This window comes from Octodon degus, unplaced genomic scaffold (genome assembly GCF_000260255.1).
Source record: "Octodon degus isolate 3935 unplaced genomic scaffold, OctDeg1.0 scaffold00048, whole genome shotgun sequence".
Taxonomy (NCBI): Eukaryota; Metazoa; Chordata; class Mammalia; order Rodentia; family Octodontidae; genus Octodon; species Octodon degus.
Window position 1 is genome coordinate 9,698,207 of NW_004524624.1, and position 7,357 is coordinate 9,705,563.

Genomic DNA, 7,357 nt, shown 5'->3' on the forward strand with positions numbered 1-7,357 from the left:
TGAACTCAGGTCCTTGAGCTTGCCAGGGAAGCACTTATTCCACTGAGCCATCTCCCGGACCCCTACAAGATACATCTTGGGCTATGTTACAGGAGATGGTTGGGGAGGGAGTTTGTGTTAGCTTGCTACCTTGACAAGAAACAGTTATTTATTGTTGAGCAGCCTTGAGCCAAAAGGGGGAATATATTTCTTAGAGTAGATAATAGGAAGCACAAGGGGTTTTTAAAATAATTTTCCACAGTTAAGGCACAAAACTCTGTTAACCCTTTACAGAGTCCTTCTGGCTTCACTGTGGACATCTCTGGGGCACTGTAAATGCCACCAAGGCCTTTCTGAAAACTTTCTCAGAATTATCATCTGCCTCCACATTCTGTTCCTAGCACACCGAGTCTACTCCCCCCCCAACTGCGCCAAAGAGCTGAAGATCTACCTTATGGGTCAGGTCACTGGCCATCACTTAGTGGAGCTGCAGTTCTGCGTTGAGTTAGGAGTGCTATGAGCTTTGCATCTGGCAGATATTACTTTTTGAGTGCTCAGAACGAGGTTGCTTCTAACCCAGTACATCCTGAACAACAAATTTTATTTAAATTCTTTTACTATCACACTAATCAACAATATACATATGTCAACGGTAATATCACATCTTAGCTTATTCACTGCAGAAAAATTTAAAGATATGAAAATAAAAACTGAGCAATATAATTTAGAAACACAAATGAGTGAGTGAAGTTTCTCTGCTGTTAAATTGGCAGTTGGAGTTTAATAGGACTTATGTAAAGTCACATTTCCTGATTCACCAGTTTGGGACTTAGGTCGATTTACCACACACACAAGAGGCCATCAGTTGATTCATATTTTTTAATTTATGTTTAAAAAATTTTAACCATTCATCCAACCTTGTGGTGAATAATCAAACTGAAGAAATGTAGTCTTCGAAATTTAACTCTTTCATGCCCTGTCTTACAAAAATCCTTGTAGTCTTGATTTATTACAATGTTTATTGGCTTTATTATATTTCCATAGAAGTGTTATATAGAAACACAAATGATTATCAAAACTACTATTATTTTCCTTGTGTCTCCAACCAATAAAGCCAGTGAGGCTGGGGAGATGGCTCAGTAGAATAAGTGCTTGCCTGGCAAGTGCAAGGGCCTGAGTTCAATCCCCAGTTCCACAAATAAATAAATAAAAATAAAAAACAAAGCTAGTGAGGCCCTGGGGAGCAGCAACTGCAGGTGTGCTGTACCTGCCCAACAGACCCCCAGAAGCAGCCTGAGCTTAGGTGTGCAGCTACCTCAGCCCTGTCCCAGAGGTCCTGGTCACCTGAGGCCTCACTACAGCCACTTTTGGTCTCTGTGTCAGCCATGACTCACCCCAGACCCATGAGCTGCTGGGGCTGGAGCTCCTCTACAAGGCCAAGTCTATCCAATGGGAAAACTCAGAATCTGTGCCAGAGCAGCACCCAGCCCTTGCCTCTGAAAGTTAAAAGTAAAAGGAGAGGGGTTCGGTCACCTCAGTCAGGCTATCATTCCTTCCCCATGAAGCTGCTGGACATGACAGGCTATGTGAGCCTGGGAGCAGGCACATGTTGGAAAAATGGCTCAAATATCCCAGTTGGTGCCAGCACTCGTCCAGCATTCTGTCCTGGGAGTTGGTGGACAATTGCTTTCATTCCAGGTGAACTCAGATCTCAGTCCTGCAATAGCCAAGATGTCCTGCTCTGACTTTTGTTCTTTTTTTTTTTTTTTTTTGCAGAACCAGGGATTAAACTCAGGCCCTTGCGCTTGCCAGGGAAGTGCTTATTCCACTGAGCATCTCCCTGGCCCCTGACTTTTGTTCTGATAAGACACATCTTTGCAACTTCTACCAATCTCTTCTTCTTCACTTCAGCATTTTTTTCAGAAGGGTTTTGATGAGCAGGTTCTGCACCTAGAGGAAACCATGTCGTTACAAGGTTACCAAGGTGAGGAAGGATGCAGAACTGAGAGCACACATACTGACACACATACACACACATGCAGATTAACAAAAACCACATACACACCCACACACAATCCACATACACACACATACACTGATGGGTGTTTTTCAGGTGATCGGTGCAGCAGAGAAACAGGCAGAAGGAAAAAGGGAAAGGGGCTTTATTTTCTTTGAGGACATGAGAGAGAATGTGAGGAAGGATGAGGAATTCTCTATTGGAACAAAGGGAGGCTGAGGCTGTTATGGCCTTTTGCCCGGGGTGGAGCTTGCAGGGGATGTTTAGAGCTTGCAGGGGATGTTTAGATATACCAGAGGGAGCTGATTTGGGGTCTTCCCTGAGGCAGCAGGAAGGGTGGAAGTAAGTTATGTCTTGGGCTAAATTAGAGAAGGGGGCGGTTGTCTTGGGAAGATGGGCTTTTGTTTTAAGGGCATCAGCCATATTAGATGACCACTACAATGATTTTAGTAATTTATACTAGGGCCAGAACCGATCGTACACACTCACACAGAAGCACTACTGTCACTTGGTCTGAGGGATGAGTCTTTCCAACAATGTAGAGAAAAACTAGAGACTGAGCTCTTCAAATGTAGCTCCCCACAGTCTGATCTCCAGGCCATGTCTCAAGCCCAGCAGCTACACAGGGACCCTCAACACCTGACTCTCTGGTGTAGATTTTTTAAGGGCAAGTTGCAAACAGAGACAGAAGGTGAGGTGTCTTGCACAGTATCTTTTTTTTTTTTACATTTATTTAGTGTGTGTGTGTGTGTGTGTGTGTGTGTGTGTGTGGCCAGCTCAGCCCACCAGGGGGCACGGCTGGCTGGCATGTGGTGCTGGGGGATCGAACCGCGGTCCCTGTGCTTTGCCGAGCTTGTTCCAAGTAGGTGCTTTAGACCACTGAGCCATCTCTCCAGCCCCCTTTTTTTTTTTTTTTTTTTTCCTCGAACGCCTTCAGGGCACTTTTGGCCAGCAGGAGAGTTGTGAGGTTCGAACTCCAGCAACCTGAGGCTGACAGCTTTGTGGAAGCTGCCACTTAAAGGCCTGAGCTAGGGCCAGGCCCCCCTTGCACAGTATCTTTAGGGAAATGGTAGACCAATAGTCCTCATTCCCATGTAAGAAATGAAAACATGTGTGCATGCAGTATGCTTGTAGAAGAGTTAAATTTTTTCTCTCAAGAAATGCCGGAGAACACTTCCGTGTACTTTAAAACAATGGATTTCATTGCATATAAGTTAAATATCAATGGTAAAGAGTGGGCAGTCCCTGGGGAATGTTTGCTCCCTTGTTATGATTTGTATCTAGGTGTCCCCCACAAAGCCTCATGCAGTCACTGGGGCGCCTTCTAGAGTTTGTGATTAATTCATGATCTAAGGCTGGGCTTACGGGTCTGCGTACTGCTGGGATTATTGATGTGAGTGCGACACCCACCCTGGGCAGATAGCCTGAAGGCAATAGAAGGAAAGGAGAGAGGCTTGCCTCCGCCACTGCTGCTGCTGCTCCACTCTTTTGCCTTTTCTCTTTGCTGTTTTCCACTGTTATGAGCTATTGCCCTCTGCTGTGTGGCACTGTGACTTGGAGCCAGCTGAGTATGGACTAAAACCTTCACTAACTGTGAGCTAAGTAAACCTTTCTTAATTTTGGGTGTCAGGTATTTTGTCCCAATGAGAGAAAAGTAACTGAGACATGCCTCCTGCCTCAGGACTTTCAAGTGTCATTTTCTCTGTGTAGATTCTCGTGTTTGTCCCCTCCCAACTCCCAGCTTCTTCCCACCAGACCTGGTCTCCAGCATTTTACTTTGCTTTGGAAGTATTTTCTCTGTGCAGTTGAGAATGATACATGTGTGTTTGTGTGTGTGTGATTCTGTAGGTGTAGGTACACCCACAGCCTGTTGTCTCCTGGATAACTGACGAGAATGCGATGGGTCTCACTTCTCTCCCTGGTGACATCAGGGGGCATCTCTAAGCAGAGTCTGACCCCTGGGTCCATACACACCAGAATCTATAGTGTCCTGGAGACACAGGGCCCAGACCTTGGCTCAGGAATTTGATGCATTCTCTCTACCTGTGAAAGGTAACAACATGTTTCTTTCATTCCCACGTCATTCAAGTCAAAACTACCAACAAGACACAAACTATTTTCTTCACTTCAGAACATTCCATTGTACTCCTTAGCATCCATGTCTTTCTCTTCGGATGCCTCTAGTGCAGGCCATAGTGATGTGGATTCTGACACTAGAGTTTTTCCTCTTCTGGAAAGAAATAAAAATGCAAACACGTAGTATGTAATATTTGGTGCCTGCCTCCTTTCACTTAGCATAATGCCTTTTTTCCTCCATGTTTTGTGGCATACTGTGTAGTTTATTCTTCTTGATCCCTGAGTACTGTTCCATTGCATGACCATACTGCCATGTGATTGTTCATTCACCACTTTGTAGACATTTCAGTAGTCTCTAGTTTTTTGGAAACTGTAAAAAAAAAAAAAATCTACTGTACTAGATAAGGATGAGGCAGTATGGGCCCTGAGAGGGGAGGCACTTGCTCTCGGGGCTGTACTGGTGCAGCCCTCTCCTCTTCCCAGGCTTCTGGGTTAGGGCTGTGGCTCTAGGAGGTAGCTGAGGGGAGCCCAGGGCAGCCCAGACTGAGCAGCAGCTGACATAGAGCAGAACTTGCCTGCTCTTGCTCCTGTTGCTGTTGTACCACAGCTCTGATGGTGAGTTTGGAAATCACTAGCCAGCCACACACATGCACCAGCGCCCAGTACAGCCTGGTGCTGGGACGAGTTTCCTCCTCAAGGCTAAGCTGAGACAGGATAGGAGGAGTGTCCGGCACTGTTCCCTGCTGAGTAGACCTACCTTTCCCCACAAACATGAGCTTGGAATAGGCAACCTCCTTTTTGGAGAGAATAGCATTTAGTCTGCCTCAGTCAGCACCAGAAGTTTTGGTTACCTCCCTGCCTCAGTTCAGCCAAACGCCAGACACACAAAGGGAGACGCTGGCCCTGACCAGCCTTTTGGCTGTCTGGTCAGGTCAGTTTTCCTAGCTCAGCACTGCAAACCTCTTCAGGTCCTCCTTAGGCCAATTGGTGAAAAAGATGAGGTGACAATTCATGCTGTAAACTGGCAATTTTTAAAAATGAGGTCCATACAGAAAACAAAATGTGCACTCAATGACATTCCCCAACGGCTCCCTTGCTTGCTTCTCTTCACAGTAGTAACTGATGTCTTATTCACAACTCTTCAGTGCAGGGCCTGCTGGGTTTTGACAAAAACAAACCATCTCCTGGGTCAAGTGATAGAAAACGTCCAGCTGCCCAGAAAATGCAGGAGCCCTTGGCAGTGGATCCCCACCTAGGTAACCTGTGTTTTGACTAATGTCCAGGACAGTTTTGCTTCTTCTTGAAATTACCAAAGGTAGTAAATACCATGCATGTTTTTGCATAGTTTGTGTGTTTATTAGTAAACACACACAATGTTTTTGGGGTGCATCTATCTTTTGCCAGTTTCAGTGTTCTGCTGTCAGTAATGCATGTGGTTCCAATGTGTGAGTGGCTGCTGATGGTGGAGAACTGGATGGAACCAGAAGACATTCCATGTAAGAGGGCACTGAGGAGCCTCCTGTGGGTCTTTTTGTGGCCTTGTGCATTCATTTTTTTATTTCTGAGCATAGGCCTAGACACGGAATTAATGTGTCATGGAGCAGGTGTACTTCGAACTTCCCAGGAAGCTGCTGGACCATTTTCCAGAACGGATGCACTTCCTTGCTCTGCGAGCAGGAACAGGATGCACAGTGGTTCAAATTCATGCCAGTTAGAGGTTTTCCAGGGTGTCTTAAACATTGCCACATCCTGGCAGATGTGCAATAGTTTATCACAGTATTTTATTTTATTTTTAATTCATTTTATTGAGAAAGAAATAGCAATGAGACAGTTTCAAAATGAGTTAGTAGGATAGTTACAATAATTATTACATTGCTTTTTTTTTTTTTTTTTTTTTTTTTTGTCGGAACTGGGGATAGAACTCAAGCCCTTGAAGTTACCAGGCAAATGCTTATTGAACTGAGCTTTCTCCCCGGCCCCAGTACATTGCATATTGCTGTCTTCGTAGTAGTTATTCATAGTACAAGATGTAGACATGCTGTCTTGTCTAAACACTATTAGTACAAATCTTTCTTCTCATTGAACTAAGAGAAAGTAGCTATATTAGCGTGGTATTTTATATCATGGTTCCTGAGTCAGCAATGTTGTGGAGAGTTCTCTCTCTTGCCTTCGGTCATGAAAATCTCTTCTTTTGTGAAAAGACCCCAAACCTGTATTTTGTCCACTCTCTATTTCATGACAGTTTCCTTTAACCTTTTTACATAGCATACATTTACATTTATCACACAGCTCAGGAGGGAGCATGGAGCACTTCCATATAGCCCGAGCACACATTCCTTCCACTTGGCAGTTTACTTTAGAATGGTGCATCCCTCCCAGCAGTACACACACACACACACACACACACACACACCCCATTACACAAAGTCTATATTTATGCAGACCTTGCAGACCTCCTGGGTTTACCTAGTATTCTTATTCTGTTCTGGATCCCACCAAGGATGCCCCATTGCGCCAGTTGTCCTGTGTCCTTAGGCTCCTGCTGACTGTCACCCTTCCTCAGACTTCCCTTGTGTTTGATGATGCCAAAGACTTTGAGTTGTATCGGACCAGAACCTGGTAGCTTGTCCTTAGAGTGTCATCTGTGTGATCCTTTTTTCCCACTTAGGACAGAATTGTAGATTCGGGGTGGTAAACGACCACTGTCATCACATCGTATGAGAGACCCCTATCCTCACCTGGGCCGACATCACGCACATCGATCCCTGTCATTGGTCTGTGGAGTTTCCTTTGCTGGGAAACTGACAGTGGGAGGCTGCAGAAGTGAGTTTCAATGACAGCACCCATACCGCTGAGAGCACAGCAGCGCGTTGGTTTCTGTAGTGTAGTGGTTGTCACATTCGCCTCACATGCAAAAGGTCCCCGGTTCAAAACCGGGTGGAAACAGTTTGTGTTCATACAGTCCTAGGACTCAGCTTTTGGAGTACCCGTACGTTGAAGCACCATTTCCTAAACATTCTGTTCTTTTTCTCCCTAAAAACAGTCTGTTCTGAGGTGAGGATGGCTGTTTACCGAAGATGATTGCAAAATTCAGCTTGGGCGTCTGGAGGGATGTTGACGGCGGAAGCGCAGCAGCAGGGGTAGCTGAAGGTGCTAGCGAGGATGCGCTCACTCAGCGCAGCGCAGCACCGCTCTCTAACCCAGGAAACCTGATCGCCCTGCGCCTGAGATGCGGTCATTGTGGGTTCTTAACCCTCGCAGACTGCTTGTGCCCATTTGTGGTGA

At 45.5% G+C, this 7,357-nt stretch overlaps 1 non-coding gene across 1 annotated transcript; it reads left to right on the top strand.

Moving 5' to 3' along the window:
• Positions 1-6,945: 6,945 nt before the first annotated feature.
• Trnav-cac lies at positions 6,946-7,018 on the top strand. Its single transcript has one exon. It is a non-coding gene; the product is annotated as a tRNA-Val (tRNA).
• The last annotated feature ends 339 nt before the right edge of the window (positions 7,019-7,357 follow it).